At 39.2% G+C, this 23,596-nt stretch overlaps 1 protein-coding gene across 7 annotated transcripts in view; it reads right to left on the bottom strand.

Moving 5' to 3' along the window:
* Positions 1 to 23,596, bottom strand: part of LOC146867066 (G2/M phase-specific E3 ubiquitin-protein ligase-like) — a 501,947-nt gene that overhangs the window by 411,496 nt on the left and 66,855 nt on the right. The window lies entirely within an intron of this gene.

Genomic DNA, 23,596 nt, shown 5'->3' with positions numbered 1-23,596 from the left:
CCGATAACGCTTATCACTGGAAAGGTAATAGGTACTCTCTGAGCTTGTTAGAAGGATAAAGGAGAGGTAAGCGCTGCTTTGTTAACGTATGTCATAATTCTGTAGTAGGACAGACTGTTCGCTGTTCTCGGGAAAGACAGGATTCTGTGTGAATGTACTACATTTTTCTTGTGTAAACGTGCGTGAATGTAAAAGCATTTGGGTTAATTGCGAAACTCTGGGTTTATTTCTCAGGAGCATTGGGTCTCCAACTATGTGTCTTAAATACTAGAGAAACAATTAGCTAATGCTTGTTAGAAGGGTGAAGTAGAGGGATGTGCTACTTTATCAACGGAAGTAACGATTCTGTAGTAGGGCAGAGGTAAGCGCTGCTCTCGGGAAGGACAGAATTCTCGTGAGAAATGTCTTTTGCTGTTCTTTGGTTAGCGAAGCAGACAATGGAGACGTTTCTATGTTGTGACTAACATAAGTGTAGAAATTGAAACAAAAACTTACGGAGCAGATTTGTAAAGGAGGGGTAGACAGGAGCAGGAGCAAGAGCTGCCGCAGCGGCTGCTGACGTCAGAACGACCGCGCTGGGATTGGACAGTCAGTCAGGACTGTGAAACGCTCCGGATTGGTGCGTTAGTGTACGCCGTGCTAGGAGTGGAGAAATACAGGGTGACGTAGACACTCCTTATTGGTGCGTTAGTGTGAGTCGCGCTGGGATTTGAGGATTGTGACAGTGACGTAGACGCTCTGAATTGGTGCGTTAGTGTGAGTCGTGCTGTGATTGGATAGAATAGCGGTACAGTTGTAAGGAGAGACTAGCAACACACGAAAGACAAGAAAATGTATTACGATCCACCACAAAAAGAGAAAAAGTCATGGTTAGGAAGAATCAAGAAGTGGTTTAAGAAGGACAAACCGGTCAAAACTAGGGAAGGACAGTTACTTCCTCCACCAAAAAACACCCGCATCCTTTATGATTGCGAAATATGGGTATCATACTTGTATTTGGTTAGACAATTGGGTGAGATACACGAAAGAAGACGGAAGCTTTTCCAGAAAATGGTTCATTTAATTTGGCTGTTTTGAGAAATTTGAGAGAAAAAATGATGAATTTAGAACCAAGACCTAGACCGCCACAGTTTGAGGCTTTGACAGAATGGGAAGACGAAATGCATGAACAAGAGAGACAAAGAAATGGTAGAGGATATAGGTACCTGTTTGGAAGACCATACGGACATGAAACGCATAATGATCGTATGAGAAGATGGCGGGATGCGAGTATGACTGAGGGTGTGTTCCCTATAAGAACTGTAGGAGAGAATGAAGGATGAAAGTGTGTAGAAAAGAGGCATAATGTGGAGTCGAGAGGGTATGGAGTGAATGAGTCCGAGGATGATGTTCTTGATGATATGTTCTATAAGAATCCACCACCGTATCGACCAGAACCAGAAATATTAACCCCAAGTGCCCCAATGAGAGAAACAATGCGAATCATAAAATCGGAACCAGAATCGCTAAGTTTGGGTAAAAACAATGTCACTAGAGAAGTAGAAAAGCGGTCGGAAGAAAAAACAGATGGAGAAAATTCCGTAGAATTAGCGAAAACGACCCTAGAATTAACTGAGAAAATAAGAGAATTGACTAAGAATCTAGAACTGTTCCATAAATAAGAGAATTGACTAAGAATCTAGAACTGTTCCAGTAACGATAGGTCCAGTAATGCCTATTTTTGGCAAGCAAAAGGACAGTGAGCATTGTTTGACAGTCCCTTACAGGAGTAATAAACCGGTTGAACAACCAAGAGTGAGTCAGAATGAGAATCCATGGAGGCAGACTATGAGTGTAATTGAACCGAATTTTTCAAAAAACCCGTTTGTAGGTCAGAATTGTGCAGAGAGACGTATGACAATGATAGAGACAGTGTCAGAAACACAAAAAGATTTTGGACAAGGAGATGTAGAAAAACCAGTAGGACCATCGACAGAGGAGTTAAGTGAATGGTTAAGAAGCTTGCGGAGGAAAGACAAACAATCCAATCAATTGATGTGGCCAAGTTACGAATGGTATTGGAAGAATTAATAGTAGGGACTATCCCAACAGAAAAATTGAAAACCTATCAGGATGAAGAATTATTATTTTTGTGCAAAAGTGTGACCTGGAGAGCAAAGAACTTACATGAAAGGTTAGAAGAAGTGGCAAATGAGATGGGCATTGATATTGAAAAGGTAAAAGCCTTACACAAACCATATCGAGTAGATTTCACCGAAAAGGATATTGAAAATATGAACACCACAGGACGAATAGGTCAAATTAAGGGCATAATCATTTTGCTGAGAAAATGGGGAGATGTGGATAAATGGAGAAGCAGGTGGTATAGAAAACGTGATGATGCCTCAGATAAGACATTTTCAGCATTTCCTGTAAGAGAAAAGGAAAAGGTAGTGACAGAATACCCTATGAGAGAGATTCCAGGAGGAGGATATGTACATGTTCCATGGACGAGACAGGATATTTTGTCCTTTACGAATGATTTCCCTCAACTGCGTGAAAAGCCCGTCGAGTGGTACAGGCAGGTAGACAGATTTGTAAAATTGTCTAAAGTACTATGGATTGATTTGAATAGTCTATTTGACATAATTGTACCAGCAGATTTATGGACAGAGTGCAAGCTCATGATAAATTGGCCAACCCAGGAATATCCTAGGGATCCTAAAACAGGAGCTCCAGATCCCGAGGTAATGAAGAAATATGAGCAGGTTATGGTATTTTTGAAAAACAAAGTGCCCCCTAAAGAGACAGATTGGGTAAAAATTGATTGAACACATCAAGAAAGTAAAGAGTCAGTAAATGCATATTATGAGAGGTTAATACTAGCTTTTAAGCAGTTTAGCGGAGATGAGAATCTGAGTGAAAAGGATTTGAGTCATTTTGTATACAGATTTGTATATGGTTTCCATCCAGAAATTGGTGAAATGATTAAACAGCATACGGTAGATTGGCAAAACAAGAAAATAGAGGAAGTATTGAGACATGCTAAATATTTCAGTGATGAAATTGAAGCAAAACAGCGGAAATTAAAAGAGAAGGCAATGTGGGGACAGGTAAAGGTAGCGGAGAGACAAGAAGCACAATTAGTGGAACAAGCAGGGTCAAAGCCGAAATTTAATCCTGGAAAATATAAAGGGAATATTGAAGAAGCTAAAAAGACATTTCCGTGTCATAATTGCGATAGGATAGGGCATTGGAAATCCGAGTGTAAATTTCCCCCAAGTACTAATAATGAAAATCCATCATTGAACCCACAGGTGCAGCATGAGGTGAGTGGCCAACTGCAGCAACAGCAGCAAGTTGTTATTGTTACCCCACAGAATCAGGTGCTAAAACCGCCTTTTCCACAGAGGAGAAACTCACAGAAGTATAGTAGTGAATCGGGATTCTACAATGAAGAACAGGTAAATAAGCTGCCACGCACTAGCGCTGTCTCGCAGTATTGGCTGCAACGCGATGAGAGTGACTCAGAAGAAAGCTATTGACGGTGCCGAAGGGAGGAAGGAGAGTGCGTACTTGGCGCAACTCTAGAAGTAGACCAGACAGGACCTTTTGTAGATGGGAAGGTTAATGATGAAAATATTACTTTCCTAGTGAATACTGGTGCTACTCGATCAACTGTTAGATCAGCTGATGTTAAGAATCTTCCTCTCTCAGATGAAACGATCCAAGTAGTTGGTGTGTCCAACAGACAGATTAAAACATACCTTACAGAACCAGTGAAAGTTAGCATAGTGAAATTTTCAGAAATGCACCGCTTTGTGGTGTGCCACACCAGTCCTATGAATTTATTAGGTAGGGACCTGTTGTGCAAAATGAATTGCACTATATTCTGTACTCCGGATGGAAGAGCTTTTGAAACACCGGATGATGATGTACTGTATAAAATGACCATAGCTAACAGAGAAAAAGAAGTTACTGAAACATATGCTGTATTCAACCCTGATGAATTACCTAAAGAATTGAGACAGTCTGTAAAAGCAGAAGTTTGGGATTTCACTGGAGAAGATGTAGGGCTAATGAGAAATGTAGATCGAATAAAAATAAAAGTAAAGGAAGGAGTAACATATCCAAATGTTCCGAAATACAAATTGACACCTGAAATATTTGAAGGAGTAACTCCTGTAATAGAGAAAATGATCAGGCAAGGAATTTTGAGAGAAATAATGAGTAGTCAATGTAATTCACCGATAATGGGACTGAAAAAGCCTAATGGGAAATTCAGGATAGTGCAAGATCTGAGAAAGGTGAATAAAATTGTGATATCATGTTGTCCCATTGTACCAAATCCATCAATGATTTTATATCAGATTCCCCATGATGCAAAATGGTATACAGTGATTGATCTGTGTCATGCTTTCTTTTCCATCCCATTGCACACGACAGTCTGCAAATTTTTGCATTTCGTTTTGGTGAGCGTATTTTGGCATGGTGCCGAATCCCACAGGGGTATAAAGAAAGCCCCTCGATATTTAATCAGTTATTGAAGAAGTCTTTGGAGAGTCTAGAAATGCCCGAGAATTCAGTGTTAGTTCAATACATTGACGACCTTTTAGTGGCGTCAAAAACACGTGAAGCCTGTGAAGTGGACACAATAACTTTGTTGAATCATTTAGCAGATGGCGGACTTAAAGTGTCACCATCAAAATTACAGTTTTGCAAAAAGGAAGTACAGTATTTAGGACATAACATTGAGAAAGGACTAAGGAAAATAACCATAGACAGAATCAGAATTATAAAAGGAATGAGAGCTCCCATGACTCAAAGAGAGGTGAGAATGTTTTTGGGAATGGTTGATCGCAAAACCTTTGGTGCGATTGACGAGAAGTGATGTGAAAGATCCCATCGAGTTGAACAAGGAGGAATTGGCAGCATTTAGAAAATTGAGAGACGGTTTGTGTGAAGCACCTGCATTAGGTATGCCTGACTATGAGAAAGAATTCAAATTGTATTGCAGTGAGAGAAATGGATGTGCACTTTCTGTGTTGATCCAGACGCATGGAAAACTGATTGTTTGGCTGTACTTGGTTTTTGTACAAAACCACGACCAGATATAAAAGATGTACCTTTGCCAGAAAGTGACTTTGTGATGTTCGTTGATGGGTCATGTATGAGAACAGAGGAAGGAGTGCTGAGTGCAGCGTATGCAGTGTGCACAGTCGCAGCAGTAATAGAAGCATCCTTTCTGAAAGGAGTAAAATCGGCCCAAGTAGCAGAGCTCGTGGCTTTGACTAGAGCATGCAAGATTGGGAAAAGTGTGAGAGTAACTGTGATAACTGACAGCCAGTATGGCTTTGGAGTGGTCCACGACTTTGGCCAACTATGGCTACAAAGAGGTTTCCTGACATTGAGTGGAACTCCTATTAAGAATGCTGAAGTGGTTGGAAAATTGCTTGAGGCGATACAGCTGCCTAGACAATTGGCTGTTGTAAAATGTGCTGCCCATAGTCAAGGTGGTGATGATATTGCCACAGGAAATCGATATGCAAATGACATGGCACAGTATTGTGCACGTAATCAGAATTCGGTCAATCGGGCTAAGGAAAGAGAAATGTTTTCTTGCTCATTGATGTTTACTAACATTGTAGGAACTTGGGAAGAGGTAAGACAGTTGCAAGAAGAGGCAGGAGATGAGGAAATGAAACAGTGGGTAAAAGCAGGATGTGCCCCAAGGGAAAAGGATCATGTGTGGGTCTATCGAGATGGAAGACCAGTTATGCCTGATAGCATGATGTCTACCATGGCACGGATGTATCATGGCCAGGGACACATAGGGAGAGATGCCATGATCAGGTCATTTAAGCAGACCTTGGAAAATTCAAAATTCAGACTTGTAGCAGAAAGTCTTTGTCAAAGATGCCTAATATGTCAGCAATACAATCCTGGGAGAAAGACAGTAGTGAGTCTGGGAACAATAGGTCGAGAAGGAGGGCCTTTCACCAGAATGCAAGTAGATTTCATTGAAATGCCTCCCTGTAACAGACTGAGATATGTTTTGGTTGTGGTCTGCCTATTCTCTAGGTGGGTGGAAGCATTCCAAACAAGGAGAAATGATGGGATGACAGTAGCCAAGCTACTGTTGAGAGAATTCATCCCTAGGTTCGGGTTCCCAGTGACAATTGAATCAGATCGAGGAGGACATTTCCATAATGAGATTGTAGGATTAATTTGTGAACCATTAAATGTACAACAGAAACTACATTGTGCCTACCGACCAGAGGCTTCTGGTGTGGTTGAACAGATGAATGGTACTATCAAAAATAGAATAGGGAAAATGTGTTTGGCCACCGGTATGAAATGGCCTGATGTCTTGCCTCTGGTACTCATGACTATTAGATCAATTCCAGACAGAACTACAGGATTAAGTCATCATGAAATAATCATGGGTCGAGCAATGAGACACGTGTATATACCAGTCAACAAGCTGATGACTATAACTGATGACATGGTGTTGGAATACTGTAAAGGCCTGGCTGACGCAGTTCATTCTGTGTTTCATCAGGTTGGAGCGGATGCCACCACACTTGAAAAAAAGCCAGCCCATGATCTGAGCCCAGGTTACTGGGTAAGGATAAAGGTCCACAGAAGAAGAAATTGTTTGGTTCCAAGGTGGGGAAAACCAAGACAAGTCATTCTGACCACGACAACAGCTGTGAAGTGTGCTGGACTGAAAAACTGGATCCATGCAAGTCACACATTGAGAATTCCAAATCCAGTGGACAGCACAGGAAAAGAATATTTTGATGAATCAGAATCAAGTACTGAGTCAGATGACGAAGAGTCGAAGACACGAGAAAACTCTGAAAGGGGGGAAACAGAACCAAGTCTAGCTTTGGTCCCCAGAAGTAGCTCTCTGAGAAGAAGATTTCAGATCTCTGAATCCAGCGATTCCGGAAACGAACAAGAAGCGCAGGGTTCTAGAAAAGAACACAGAAAGAAAAGAGGGAAGAATACTGAAGAAACAATAAAAGAAATTCGTGAAAAGGAAGTACCAGATGAGAGACTGAGAGAAATTTCACCGGAAATAACAAATTTAAGTGAACAAGGGACAGGTACAGAGAGAGAGGGACAGATTTCTGCGGAAGACCCCCGAGGAGGTGTAGGGAACTGCAACATCCAGTTAGGTGAAGGGACAAGTAGCCAGCAGGAAGATTGCGTGTTGGAGATCCGAGGAGGGAAAGAAGTAGGGAAAACAAAACAAGTGGTGGAAGAAGAAATTGTTGAAAAGACAAAGCAAGTAGAGTGAAAATGAAATACCTGAAGGTCGAGTTTTAAGAAAGAGAGCTTGGGGGAATGAAAAGAACGACAAAGGAAGTAAAGTAAAAAGAGTTGCAAAGGATGACGTTTAGCCCAATAAAATAAGGAAATTGAGATATCGACTGACACAAGTGAATTCACCAAGAGCTGAACAGGTGAATGAAGTGACAAGTCAAGAAGAGTCAAAAGAAGACGAAATAACTGAGAATAAAGAACAAGGAAACCTAACCAGAAGTATAAGTCACCGGAATGGACGTACGTGGCTCTGCCTGAAAAGGGAGAAGAGGCAGATAGTCAAGGAAATCCAGAGGAGGCTGTACTGAAAGTGGTTGAAGAAGAAGTAGAATCGGAAATCCTGAGAGTTCTCTTGTCCGACATTGGAGAAGAAGAAACGGAAGTTCAGGAAATTCTGTGTTTGGATGACGAGAGGAAAGTGAAGAATGATGAGATGCCAAACTGAATAAATCAAGAAAGTTGATGAAGAAAACAGGAAATTAAGTCAAAACATAGATACTGGTAGAACCAAATAGGTGTTAGAGCCTTAGGTTAGAAAGCTAGTTGTGAAGTGAAAGAGGCTAAGTCAAAAGACACTGTCCATTTTAACAAAGATGGCTAACATAGATAGTAGCAAAGGTAGATGTACATTCATGAAAAGATGGTGTAAAATGTGTTGTTGTTGTACAGGATTATTAATGCTTTTATGGAGCATCCTTGCTCCTGTTATTTCTTTTAAGGTCACTATAGATACATTAGAAGGACATAGTGAGAACAAAACTAATATAGGGAAGATTTCAAAGGTAGTTCCAACTAGAATAGACAACAATTATTTACATAAAGACAGGTCAATAACAAATTTTTCTAATAATGTGTTTTCAAAATTATTGTATGAATATGTAAAGACAATGGACGTAAGGGACTGCTACGTATGTATGCAGTTACCTGCATCTGTTTCTGAAGGAGTGACTTATCATCACCTTCCAGCAACGTATGGAATAACATGTAGTGTAATAGCTAGTTTATTTTATCAGACAGGGAAATTAGAATATTATTTTTCAGATGTAGATAACATTTTTGCGCAAGTGCCTTCCTTTAATAAGCTAAACAAGGTAAAACCAGCTAGAGTATTAGGTGAATTTTTCTTAGAAACTAAAGAACTAACATTAGAATATATTTTTAGTAAAAATTTGACGTGCAGTTTGAAGAAAGAAGAAAGGACATTCTTAGACATGGTTGAAGAAAGGAGACTGAAAATGCAAAGAAAGGCAGCAGAAGGGAAAGTGGAGAAAACAGTCTGGGATGTAGAAAGAGAAAAACACTTGAAAGGAGAAGCTAGTCCAACTATAGCTTTAGATTGGCCTCAGAAAGGGAAATTTTGTATTCGAAGGAATCAAACTATGTATGATAATTATTTTCTAGGTAATAGTGAGTGCCATGATACATATCGAATCATGGGTGGATGGGGATTTAAAGGCGGAAAAGATCCAGTCTTTCCTGGATTATACTTTATTTGTGGGAACAGGGCATATTATCGTTTGCCAAACCATTGGTATGGCACATGTTATGTAGGCCTGGTCTTTCCGAAAAATTTTCATATGGATAGAGGAGAAGATGGTGTACATAGTTTAAGTAATCATTTAGTGCGGAGTAAGAGAGAATCTTGGGCAGAAATTGTAGGTGACATTTTTGGAGCATTGATAGCAGCAGTGGGAATATCTCTGAATGCAAACAAAATTAGAAGACTTTCAACAGTAGTGGATCGCTTGTCAACAAGCACCGCTGGAGGATTTTGTATTGGTAGACACTGAAATGGTTGCCATGCGTGCTATGGTAATGCAAAATCGACTTGCCCTTGAGATATTATTGGCAAAAGAGGGTTGAGTCTGTGGAATGCTGAAAGTTCAACATTGTTGTACTTACATTCCTGACGAAAGCAAAGATCTGAAAATTTATATTAGGAATATTACTGAATTGCATGATGAAATTGTACCACTGGAGGTTGAAGGTGTTTGGGAAAAGATTGGAAAGAAAATAGCTGCTATTAAAAATTTCTTAGTAAAGCTTGGTAGTACATTTGTAGGCAAAATATTGTTTCCATTAACATGTGTAATTTGCATAATATTAGTGATAAGATTAGGTTGTATTTGTTGTAAAAATAATAAAAACAGGAAAAGAGTAAAAAGTGAAAAATTAAGAAGAAAAGATAAGAAACAAGAAAGGGAAATTGAAGAGATAGAATTGGAGGAGTGGAAGGAGAATATGTATGAATCAGCACAAAGAGAAGACGTAGGTGAAACTGAATTATGATTAAAAGCAAGAAAACATTTTAAAGATTCCATAAAGACAGAACAAAATTTTTGTTTGGTATGGTGATAAAATCACCAAAGGGGGGATTGATGGAGCAGGTAATGCAAAAATGTTGTATACCCTGCCCATTTTGCATGTTTATACTAATTAGATTAAATAATTAATTATAATCGAACTAATGGATTGATGTAGAAGTTACTAATCAACCTTATTAATGATTGAAATACACATGGATTTGCTTTGCATGACTTTATTAATTCGTAAACTAAATTATGTACGCATACTAATGATAGACAATTAGAATATTGCATGATATATGTTGCTTTTGGGATGTATTTGTGATTTGTGCTTTATTTTGTAAGTATAAACCGCTTCAGTGTTGCTTATTGCTAGATAAATACACACACATATGGGTATTAGTGAGGGAATAACATTTATTTAGTCATTTCTTTGTATTAATTACGTTTTGTGTTTCTTTTGCTGAAGTTGACCATTTGGGCCTGCCACAAAATGGCTGCCTCTGGTACCTAACCCAACCGTCGATGCTGGATGAGGTATGGGTGAAGTGCGCCTGCGCTAACGCCAGCTACAGTGGCCTCGTCATGACCCTAACCAGACTGTACCCATCAAGGTCGTCCTGGGAAGCAAGCCAGCTTTTCAGAAAGAACAATAAGACGCCTTTAAAAACCGGAACAAGCAAGATTGATGACATAAGAGACATTATTTGGTGTGAACCCTGTCAGACGATTTCGATTGACCAATCAGAGGAGCTGAAGACCCATTTTTGTTACAATTTGTCAATGATTTTTACTATAAATTATGGTAGAATAGAGAGGTTGGTGCGGGTTCGTTTCTGGCTTTTCTCGATTTCCTGACGTTATGCTGACGGAGAGGACGGTGACGCTGCAGGACAGCTGTTTCTCTGAATCTTTGATGGACTGAATTAATGCCCAAACTTCTGATGAACTGAAATTACTAAATTTGATGGGCATAGATTTGCGAGACTACCAGATTTGACATAGAGGACGACAATAATCCAGGATAGGTACATATGATTGGCGACTTGATTAAATGAATGATTTAATTTGCATTAATTAGATAAAGATTGAATTGAATAACTACATAATGAGTTGGGTTGTTTATTCATTGGAAATGTATTAATGAAAAGGTAAATTAGAGAATTGGAAGTCAACCTAAACTTGCAACTAACTTTTCCATCCCGATTTATGAGAGGAATACTAAAAGGTGAAGTTCAAGGCCTAATGAGTATCAGAAGGTTGCGTAGATTTGTTGCTCATTAGGGTAAAAAGGTAATTCCTTTCATGCCAGCGTTTGGAAGATAATCGCCTCCCAAGAAACACAGATTGATGGTGAGTGAATGTTGGTGTTATGGGCCCCACCAGCGAATGTATGGATAGTGTATGTTTGTGAGATCTTTGGTCTGTGACGGAGGGAGGGATTTAGCACTCCACGCTGGAGCAACGGCTCCCAGCCAGGTTGCTACAGACCCATTCCTCTGATAGACACGATGCTGAAAATTTTGGCAGTGTTCTGTATAACAAGATTAAAACCTGGGCAGAGGAGATTTCTATTCTGCATCCCTGCCAATTTGGCTTTAGAAATAATGTGGGCACAATAGAACAGTATCTTAATCTAAATGTAATCATTGGAAAACACACCATTGCCCAGCGCTTACCGATAAATCTGGCTTTTATGGACTTAACTTCTGCTTTTGATTTTATTAATCGAACCCGACTGTGATTGATCCTTTTAGAAAGTGGAATGGATGAGGCACTAATACATTTTTAAGTCTAATTACATAGAGATTTGAAAGCCAGGTTTAGAACCTACTTGCACTGGGAAGTCTCTAATGATATTGGTGTTTTTAGAGGGGTAAGGCAGGAGTGCGTTTTAGCTCCACTACTTTTTATTTTGTATATCCTACATGTGATTTTTATGACGCTTACTAAAGATGTCCCAAGAGTTAATGGCTGTATACTCCCATCTCTATTACATGCTGACGATGTGGTCTTAATGGCCACACTACCAAAGCCCTGCGTCTTTTAGTACAGGGCTTTGTGGATTTTCAGGCCTCCTTAGATTTATGCACCAATAAAAAAAAAAACATTATAATGGCATGCGGCCCGAGGAAGCACTTTCTAAATGTAATTTCCATTCCATTTATTAACTTTGTTTCGGCCTCTAGGGCCATAAACGTACAAACAGTAAAAGCAAATGATATGCACTTGTGGTTAAAGATTAGAATAATGCACAATCATCTTCTAATGCAGTGATCATCCCGGAAATAAAAAGGACAAAACACACAGTACGTAAAAGTGCAGCAGGGATGTGAAATTATACATAATACTATCATCAACCCGTTAAAAACAAAAACAACCATCCTAGGATAAGCTGCAGTCTAAAATTTTACAAAGATGAAACTGTAGGACTAAGGTGCAGAGCCCAAAGCATGGGGACAGAATTGCTCGACCTACGCAAGTTCAATACAGTTGGTATTCCCCATATAAGCTACTTTAAACAGGCCCGCTGAATGTGCCACATGCAGTTTAGGAATCGAGATACAGCAAAAACAATAGGTGGGTGAGTGTCATACTTTAAAACTCTGTAGGCCTCGATGCTGCGCACAAATCCCAAATTCTTGCATAGTTGGATTATCCAACGTTTGGGCGGCAGCCGATAAGCAGGACAGAGGAGCAGGACATGAAGTTCAGACTCCTCCTTATATTTACATGCAGGACATTCACCTGTTTGATCTTTCACCCATTTGCTGGTGTGCGCTAATAATGGGAGAGTCCCTAGTCTACGTTGCACATACAATTTCCTGGCCAGTGGAGGTTGAATAAAATCCAGAAAGTTTTCTTTGCTGAATACATCTTTTACTTGCAAAAGTTCTATTTTCAAATGACCACATGAGGCACTTTCTTGGATAGACACTAGTTTGGCAAATCTAGAGCATTTAACTAGTTCCAGCCTAGAAATCGTGGCACATGATGTCTCGGGTGTTCTCCAGAGGTCCGGCTTGCCTAGCTTAAAGGCAAGCTCCCTTATGTGCCACAGCCATGGAATTTTCTTGACAGTGCAAATGGATAGGAGCTCAATTAGCTCGGCCCTATAGGCGGACAGGTCTGGGGTCACCCATATCCTCTGCCAGAAAGTTTCTTCATCAAGGGGCCTACTGCCCAGGTCCATGTGAAGGGGAATGAGGGGGGTACTACGGGGTAGGCCTATAAGCTGATGCATAAAATTGTTCTCCACCTTCATCAGATTAGTGGTAGGGCAGTGCCCCCACAACTCCACCCCATATAATGTGGCACCCCTTGCCTGCGCTTTGTAAATCTCAGCCACCAGGGCGGCTGGTTTAAAAACTGAAGTTCTATACAATTTCATTATACCGCCCACTGTCTGGATTAGCCTGAGTCTTGCTTTGTCCAATTGTGGACCCCATTCAAAATGTTCTAACAGGGTAACTCCCAGATAATCAAATATCTTCACTCTTTCCAGTGGAATGCCGTGTAAAGAAAGGTTTGGACAGGTCGTGTGAGGGGGGTTAAAGACCATGTATTTGATTTTTGTTAGCCCTCGTAATTTGCAAAAGTTGGCAAAGCCATCTAAAGTGCGCTGGATACCCACTGGTGATTTTGAGAGTAGCAGGGTATCACCTGCAAACATCAGCGCAGGGACCTTCCCCGAAACTAGCTTGGGGGGCATTGTTGTCCTCGATTTTTTTAAGGTGGCCAATAAGACCATTAATAAAAAGACAAAATAAAGTAGGGACTAAAACACATCCCTGCCGTACCCCCTTTTGGACAGGGAAACGGGAAGTAAGATTCCCATATTTTCCACAATGTACTTGTGCAAAATTCTCCGAGTGGAGCCTCTCTATGATATTTAGAAGATAGGGAGGGATCCCAAGGTCGCTCAACACCTTCCAGAGTTTCTCCCTGGGTACGAGATCGAAAGCGGACTTCAGGTCAACAAAAACTAAATAGAGACTGCCACCCTCTATAGTCACCGTTTTCCAGAAAAGTAGTTGTAGTCTAAATATCTGGTCTACGGTTGACATTTTTTATCCTGAAGCCGGCCTGGTAAGGGCTTAATATTTGTTCATCTTCCAGCCAACCCTAAAGGCGGTCCAGGAGCACCCGGCCGAAGAGTTTTTGGAAAATGTCAATTAAACTAATCGGCCTGTAATTAGAGGGTGAGATGGGACAACCTTTTTTAAATATAGGAACTATTTCAGCCCCGCGCCAGGTGTCGGGGGATCCATGCCTTTTAGAACAGCGTTAAATAGGGCACACAGGTAAGGAACCCATATTGTGAGTTCTTCATAAAAAAGGTCCCCCGGTAATTTATCTAGACCTGGGGCTTTATTACGATGGAGCTTATTAATAGCATTTCTCACTTCGGTCATGGTGATCTCCATGTCCCCCACCTGGTGGAACTCCGATACCATGCTGGAGCTAGCTGAATTAATAGGTCCACCATCCCTGGAAGAATACAGAGACCCAAAGTGAGTCTCCCAGGCTTCAGGGGCTATGTTGGGCTCAATGTCATTTATGTTGGTAACCAGAGTTTACAATGCACAAGCACTTTTCCTTACTTGGGGCAGGCTTTCGCAGCAAACGATTTGTGGACAGATAACACCGCATATTGCAGGAATACGTTTTCCAAATCAATTTTAAACAGTACTTAGTCTTCCACAACCGGGGGGGGGTCTATTTTGCCTATTTTTAAAAATCTGTATAACTCAGCGTACACCTGCAGCAACCTATGGCGCTGAGGTATGGGGTATTTTAACTGTAATAATATCCAGTACGGAGAGAAGAGGTTCTGCCGTAGACTCCTGAGAGTCCCAATCTCTTTGTCCCAATACGTGTGCCATAGTGAACTAAAGTTACATTATATTGAAGACTATATTAGAGCGCACCCTGCCCTATTTTGGCTAGCCATATGGAAGAAATAAAGCGGCGTCCTTCACCAGAGACATCATCACAGATTGCCTCAAATGTGAGAAAGGCATGGACATCCCGTGGCTAGCAGAGGTGAGAACTAGTCTACGTAGGATTCATTACAGTCATGTCTTTGATAGCCCTAAAGTGTTAGACTTTGTAAATAAAAAAAGATCTCCAGGTGGCCATATACAGGTGTTATAGAGAGGATAAACTTGCTAGGGAGTCTAGTAAGTCTATTGTAGTCATGTTTCTGAATATCAAGAATGATCAACAATTGGCTAGGTATCTGATTAAACCCATGGCCTGTGGGAGCACTGTCTTTACTTTCATCTAAGGGCAGGCACTGTGAAATATTTATTATGTTTCCCGTGGGTTTTCAAATCAACCTCAATCTTGTTACCTGCCCTTGTGACGGACGCTCAGGCCAAACTCTATTACATTTTTTATTCTTTTGTACGTATTACACACAATATACTAAACTGTTCCTTCTTCTTTTTTTTAAAGAAGCACTCATACGCTAACCATAGAGATGCATACCAGACCCCTCTTAGTTTAGGGAATAATAAATTAATATTTCATGTGGGTGCCTTTTTCAATACTGCAGTTCGAACACGTAACTCGATGAACACTGCATAATTTTATTTTAATTGTTCTATACTGTATGGAATTTTATATATTCTCTTTTATTAATATTGTGGATTTGCATGTTTTGATGTATTATGCTCTTTTATGGATATGTTTTTTATCCAAATAAAGTAATTAAATTTAAAGTATATATAATCATTTAAAAAAGAAAGGATGATAAAAATTGTAAGTGTTTTTATATATCTATTAATAGGCAACTAAGACATAGTTTGTCTCAGGTGCACATCAGGTGTCTGTCAAGTTACGTTAGAACGTATTTCCATGGAGGTCAATGTTGCACTTGTATTGCTTTACTGCATTCTGGAAGTGGTAGGAGAAATAACTGCACACTAATGGTTAAACCAACATGAACTCTTGTAGTATATCATCTCAAAGTTTTATATGTGTATATATAATGTGCTGCTCAAACTATTGTTTTTATTTGAATTCTGAGAATTGTAGTCTTATTTGTTCTACTATGAAAGATGAATACCACACTCAGTTTTGAAAGTGGAACTTTTGCACTATAGCTGTATAAAAATTATAAATCTGAATTGATCTGTGCATGGAGGTTTATTGGTGCGGCTGCCTTATCACTTAAAACTGCTACACAAGGTATACATTTTTCTTGAACCTTATATATCTGAACAATCAGGTAGGTTGTGGCTAGGCCTTGGAGCAGGGAGCTATTCTCTTAAAAAGTAAAAGATGGAGTTTGATGTTTCAGTGAGCTATATGCACTCATAGAAACCTCTGAGCCCTATTATACACACAGCCTACACCCTGATTTACATCCAAGATATGTAGGTAGAAAATCAGAGAGACACTGAATCACCAAGTGAGATAGTTAGAGAAGCATTGAAAGATTCAGTCACACAGACAGGCACAACTGATATGCATCTTCTGGAAATCAAGGCAGTTTCTCACAAACATAAATAACGCAATATTCACTAGTACACCCAGGATCAATGTATGCAGGCCGTTACCGACACATTTTGAGCACCATATATCACAATAAAAGAGGTAGAGATTTAGTAATACATTTACATACATATGGAATCACAGCCCCAGACAGGAACTGAAACACTCATTCACATGTCTGCTAAATAAGCGACACTTTCAAGTTTATCATGCAGACAATTAGTGCTTGCATTATGTCTCAAGCCTGGTATGCTTGAGCTTAGACATGTAGTTTTGCTGGTAGAGCTCTCTTATCATTAAAAGTGCTACCCAAGGTGTAAACTGTTCTTGTACGAGATATAAGCGAACATTAAGGTAGGCTGTAGCTATGCCATAGCGCAGGGAACTATTCGCTTAAAAGGTAAAAGCTACACTTTGATGTTTCAAAGAGCTATATGCACTCATAGAAACTTATGTGCACGTTACACATCCAGTCTCCATCCAGACTTAAATGTGGTCTACCTAAGTAAGAAAGCAGACAGACACTGAAACACCCATTGAGGTAGTTAAAGAAGCATGCAAAGATTCATTCACACATACAGGCACAACTTATATGTATGTTGTGCTAATAAAGGCAGTTTCACACGCTTACATAGACCAATGTTTTACAGACACATTTAGAGGACCGTAGATATCACAAAGATAGATGACCATTTATCAAGAATCGTATTTCCTCATGGAATATGAGCTCCTGATAGGACTAACACAGTTATTGACATATATATATGAAAACAATGAGACATTCAAGTCCAGCATGTAAAGCCCTTCTCAATTTTTAAGCTACTTTTCTACAACATATGATTGTACCATGAGGTAGTCTGCAGGTAGTAAATAGGATATGCCCTTTTAAGTTAACGTCAGTGTAAGTAGGTTTATGGGTGAGTGAGAGGGTGTGTGAGTTACTCTATGGGTGAGTAAGTGTCTGTGTCATTAGCTGTATGAGTAACCTCTTACTCACCCATACATATAACTGAGCAATAACATAGGCTGTCAGTAGTTAAGAGAATGGGTGCTACGTACTTAAAAGTGAGCAAATCCAGTCTGAAGATTGCCTAAGCTATATATCCTCATATAACCTACATGTTTAAATAGTTAACATATGTAATGTGTTACTATATTATTAAGTGATGAATGTAGTTTTCTATTTTTGTTTTCAGACACCAATATCTAGTTATCTACACAGAATTACTGTGCCAACAATAACTCAGAGAATAAAGAAGCCACAGCAAAATAGAGCGTCTCCTTAGAACTAAGAAACAAAAGGGGCAAAATGCAGAAAAAATGGTGAAAGACAAAAGGCTTGCTAGTAAGAGGAACAAGACATTTCTTAAAATTGTATGTGCACAACTTTAAAAAGTGTAAAAAAGAGTAAAGAAAAAGAAAACTATAACATTGAGTTTTAAAGCACAAAACTTCCCAGATGTAAATAGTAAACAGTCATTGAAAAAAGGAGAGACTTTAACAAGAAGGCAGAAGCAGTTAAAAGATATCAGAAGTAGAAAGTTCTTTACTAGAGTATTTCGCAATATGTTAGCATCTATTAAAAAGGATAGAAGTACACAAACAATCAGAAAAAAGGAATATGTTGAAGATGTAGTTGATAAAGTGTTTGCTTTGAAGAGAAAACTATTTATCTTGGATTTAAACAGAATGAAGACACTGGACAAAATAGTGCTGCTGTCTGTTAGAAGACAGAGCCAAAAGAAAAGACTTATTAAGAGAAGTAATCTTTGCAAAGTTTTTAGTAGTGAATGGATACATACTTCAAGTACTGAGCCTTTCTTTAATGAAGAAGGCTATTTCCAAGACAACACATTAGTGCATGCAGTTGATGAATGTGGATGATGTTATGAGATTTTTTTTAATTTAATTTTTTTAATTGAGAGTTTAGCTCAAAATACAATATGAAGATACAGAATAAAGTGCATAGCGTAAAGTGCAAAGTGTACAGGTGCTCGAAATATCTTACAATTAACAGCATTGTAATAATATATAAATATGTCAGTTTAAAAACGACCAACTGTTATGTTTCTTAGCAGCAGAAAAAGACCATATAGAATGGGAAACTGCACAGTTGCATAAAACACAGAAAAAACATATTTAAAATGCATAAGTGTTCAGTATAGGATAGAGTTAGCTACATATTATATCCTAAAAGTACATAAGGCAGAATTTCCAGAATTTAACTACTGTGCTTAAAATTCCACAACCTCAGAATTTAGACAATCTGCCAACAGTCTTTACATCCGACACCCAGACTAATTTCCTATGGAGCTCCAACGTTTCTCAAACTTCCTAGATGATCCTAATCTTAATGCATATCTTCTCTCAAATTCTTTAACTTTACTAAGTGTCGCTCTCTATGCTTGAAAGGAAGGTATCTTATTACTGCGCCAGCTTTGGAGGATTAGAGATCTTGCTACTAGGGCCGATTCAAATAAGCATTCTTCTTGTACATTGCTTAATGTTATGTTTGGGGAACATCCCAAGACTGCTATGTATTTATCAATGGAAATAGAATGGTCTATGGTAGTTCTAAGAAATTTTTCGATTTCTTCCCAAAGATTTCAGATTTTGGGACAGTCCCCAACAATATGTTACCAAGTGCCTCCTCCTTCTTTAGCACAGCGAAAGCACCGATCTTCAATTTGTGGATAGATCTTATGCAAAAAGGATGGTGTCATATAAATTAGCCATTTTGTATAGAATAGTATATGTTTAAAATTAGCGCCTCTTATTACTGTAGCATTCAGTTTGTTAATTCCATTCCAAATTATTCCTGGAAGCTGTATTCTTTTTTCCACCATCTGTCTCGTATTTTTTCATAGATGGGGAAAGAGTTATTATCATCAAAGATTTTCACCCATGCGCTAACTGATCATTTTATCGGGGCTTCAAAAGCTTCACTTATGTCTATTTTTTTTGTAATAATTCTAGCATCGGTATTTTCCAGAAAGTGTCTTATAATAAATGAATGACCATTTAAGCACATCTTTTGAGCAAAGGAGCCCAATTTCTATCTCGGGCCATTTTTTCCAGGAGTTGGAATTAACAAAATCTCTAACTTGCGTATACCCATTCTCCTCCCACTTTCTTAAAATGCCCGTTCCTAGCAGTCTCTTTTCCCCATTGTAGAGATGGGACAGCTTAGTTAATCCATTTATCCTGGGAATGCTATAAAATGCTAACAGTTGAGTTTTTTGTTTAAAAATCCATTGGAGAGCCTTATATCGTACTTTCTTAGAGTACTTAACTATTCTTTTTGGATCTAAAATTTTATACTCCATTAAGATCTTATTCATAAAAAAATTCTACCTCCAGGGGATCTGACTGAAAATAAAATCTGTGGCTATTGTGTGTAAAATTTGCATGATAATAGTCTCTTATGTTGGGAAGAGACAGCCCTCCCTCTTCAATAGAGTAGTTTAAAGTGCTAAGTGCCAGTCGTGGTGTTTTATTAGCCCATATGAAAGATGAGAACAAACTTTCTATCTCCTTAAAAACAGACGATTTTAATGCACACGGAGCAGCTGCAAACAAAAAATTTAATAGAGGCAGGATAGACATGCGTATGAGTGCCACACAGCCTATTATTAATAGTGGGAGTTGGTTCCATCGCGCTAAAATACGTTTGACTTTTTGTATCAATGGGATATAATTCAATTGGAATAAATCCTCTACCCTCTCTGTCACATAGATCCCTAGATATCTCTTTGGGCGAGAATTATACACTGTCCTAAAATTTGGCAATAGTGTATCGGCAGAACAATTGCATAGCAAAATGTCAGTCTTGGCCTTATTCGTTTTATAGCCCTCTACTGCCCTAAATTCCGAGAAAATCCCTAGGATTTCCTCCTGAGTGTCCTCTTTGGAATTCAGAAAAAAAGACAATATCATCGGCATATAGTAACCAATACTGCTGTATGAAAAGATGCCGGAGGTTCACCGCCTTTGAGTAAGTGGTTAGTGAGTTTTAAAATTTGTGTATTGAGAGTTAAGGTGAATCTTTAATAAAATTTGACTGGCAGACCATCTTCTCCGGTCGCTTTACAGTTTGCCATAGAACCGATCACCAATTCAAGTTCTTCATTTGTGAATTAATTTAATAGTTCTTCTCTGGATTCCCTATTTAGGTGGGTAATAGGCAAATTATCGAGAAAGCCTGAGATATAATCAGAAGACATTTGATGGTCTAACTGGTAGATTCCCTTGTAGTGCTTAAAAAAGATATCCTTGGTTCTAGTTAGTCGTATTTTGCCCACCTCATCCCATATACTTTCAATTCTATTTTGGACCTGTTTCTCTTTTGCCTGCCATGCTAAGAGCTTCCCTGTATATTCGCTCTCTTCATACACTGTCTGAAGGTAAATCATACTTGCTACATCTCCTAGTTGATACTAATACTCCTGCATTTGTATTTTTGCCTGGAGTAGCTCTTGTTTTGTATTTACATTTCTATCCTTAATACACTCCAGGTTCGCCTGCGCAAGCCTTGCCTCAATCTTTATTCTTTCCTCTTTTTTTGCCCTTTGTTGCGGGATTTCTTTTGAAGTGATTATACCTCTTAGTGTATCCTTAAATGCATCCCAAACTATATTAGTTGAAGCAGAGTCTTTATTGATGGAAAAAAAGACGCTAATCTCATTGGCAATTTCTGTACACCAAGAGTCGTTTTCCAGATTACATTCATTAAAATACCACCTTCTAGGCACTTTTCCCTCCCAGCTTCCATAAACGATTTCTATTTTAATAAAGGCATGGTCGGAGAAGGCATTTAAAATATGATCATACTAATTAACAGTAAGGTCATGTGAGATCAAGAAGAAATCTATTCTAGATGCCGAATCATATTTTGCCGAAAAGCATGAATAATCACGCTTTCCCGGATTTTAAAGGCGCCATCTATCTACTATGTCTAAATCATTTTTGCAGCTAGACAGAGCAATAGAAACCTGAGATTTGTTTTGTTTTCGATCTTCCTTAGAGGAGTCTACTGAGGGATCCTAGAGAAAGCTAAAATCACCCCCCCATATAATAGGTCTGGGGATACATGATAGGGCCTACTTAAGCTGTAACAGTGGGAGCGGGTTATCAAAAACAGGTGCGTAGATTGTGGCCAGGGTAAGATTTAACTGATTTAGCTTTCCATAGACATACGCCCATCTTCCCCCTGGATCCGTCTGCATTGTTTTTACTTGAAATTGCACGTGTTTACCAACATATATGCCCACCCCCCTCTGAGCACTCCCTGCATTAGATGAACAATGAAAGCCCACCCAATTCTTAAGAATTTTGCTTGCTTCTGACATACTCCGAAAATGAGTCTCTTGTAGAAAAATAACATCCGGATTATATCCTCTGAGTCAGCTTTCAATTGCATGGGTCTTGCGCTTGTTATTAAGACCATTAGCATTAAAAGAAAGAATCGTTAGATTTTTCTTACTCATAATTAAGCTATATAAAAACAATACATATCGTCCTTGCCAACTGCCCCGGTGGACACACCCTGTAGACCTGGATCTCTCAGGCCCTGAAATCTTACATGTGCATCTAAACGAAATCTAAAATATATCTTGGTGTACAGAATAGGCCTCTAAAGTATGAAATAGCAGCAGAAGAATAGCTTCAACAGTAGCTGGGATATTTAAAGTGACTTGTGCTAGCATAAACCAAGACCATACCCATAAAGAATAGATTATCTAAATGCATACATAGCAGCTAGGGTTAAAAAAAATGCTTACACCAAAATACAGTACTTATGATAACAAAGGTGACTAGTGCAAGCATGTGTTCGAACTACATCAAGACTATAAAAAGTGCCCCGTGCTTGATCGAAATTGATCATATAGAGCCTCCTAGAGTAATCCCTAGAAGACAACGGTCTATAGTGCAAATTTAGCAATAGTATAAACAGAAAAACTAGCAGCAGATTAAGCAGATTAAATTGCATAGCAGCTGGGATCGAAAGTGCAAAGTGTGCAAAAAGTGCATAAAGTGCCTATAGTGTATATACAGTACTTGTGATAAAAAATGTTTGCCCCATCAAAAAGGCACATTTGAGAAGCTGTGGACTTAGATGCATATATGGCATAAATAACAAATCCGACAGACGATTATAATTGACAATTTAAAATAGCACCTATGCGCACACTGAAAATTTAAATCACCAAAAAAGAACTCTCCTTTTTCTGAATGCTTCACCTCCTCCACCTCCCCCCAACACCCCACCCCAGAAGGATAGAATTGCCCACGATTCTCCCCTTCCACCCCTCTTTACTGAATGCCATCTTGCTGCATCCTGATGCGCCCTCTAGTTCACCCTCCCTTAATCTAACAGATTCTGCATTGATATGACTTTTTATCTATTACCACCTCTGTCTATTTTGCGTGTCTCAAACAGATCTTCTTCTTAGGTAATAGACAGCACTTCCAGAAGAGATTGAGCCTCGAGGGTGTCCAAGTAAATATAAACCTTTCCTCTGGCTAATACTTTTAGCTTAGATTGTTGAACAATTGTTGTTTGAGTGCCTTTCCCTTTGAAAGAGTCAATCATCTTGACGAAATCCTTCCGCCTGCCTGCTGAAGCTGCGGACATGTCCGAAAATATTTTAAAATGTTGGATCTCTGTAGTGGAGAATGATCTTTTTACTATTGCTGTGCTTAGTATTTTCTCCTTAATTCTATAGTCCGAGAAGTTCAATAGAATTGTAAGCGGATATTTTGCATTGGATTTCTTCTGTGCTGGAACTCTGTGAGCCCTAGTAATTGTGAGGTCTCCTTGTAGCTCTGGCATTGCGTTCCTCAGGAGTGACCCGGTCCATTTGACCATTTCAGCACTTTCGGAGCCTTCCGGGATTCCAACTAGACATAGATTGGAACGTCTATCGTCTATTGTCATTTTCTAAGTCCTGGAGTTTTAGCTCCATCTAGGGTTTTTACTTTTGCTTAGAACTTGCATATCTTGCTGCATGGCTGAGATATTATCCACTAGGTCAGAGATACGGCTTTTGGCTTCTGCTAGTCTTTTGGGGATATTGAATATATTCTCTTCCAATTTGGTCAACCTTCCATGTAGCTGTGCAATCTTGAGTGTGTGAGATACTTTAAAATCCCTGATCTTATAGAATAATTCCTAAAAAACAATTTATCGAGTCATCTCCGCCCATCTCGCCTCCCAAAGACACTGGTTCTGGATCAGAATCAGACTCGATCTCTTCAATAATTCCTTGCCCCCCCTTTACTATGCCTTTTAAGGACTGCACTGCTACTTGCTCACTTTGAATGGAAGGAACAGCATCTGCACCAGGCTGTGGGGGGTTTGCCACACTTTGCGTCAGTAATGGCGGATGAGCTGGTTGAGCTGGGTCCCTTATCTCCTCGGAGCAAGTTTGCACAGAGTCTTTTGGCTTAATCTGATATGACTGGAGCTTATAAAAGAG

The sequence above is a fragment of the Triturus cristatus genome, chromosome 1_2, assembly GCF_964204655.1.
Source record: "Triturus cristatus chromosome 1_2, aTriCri1.1, whole genome shotgun sequence".
Lineage (NCBI taxonomy): Eukaryota > Metazoa > Chordata > Amphibia > Caudata > Salamandridae > Triturus > Triturus cristatus.
Note: the sequence above shows the minus strand (reverse complement) of the source record. Positions and strands in the feature narration are given on the sequence as shown.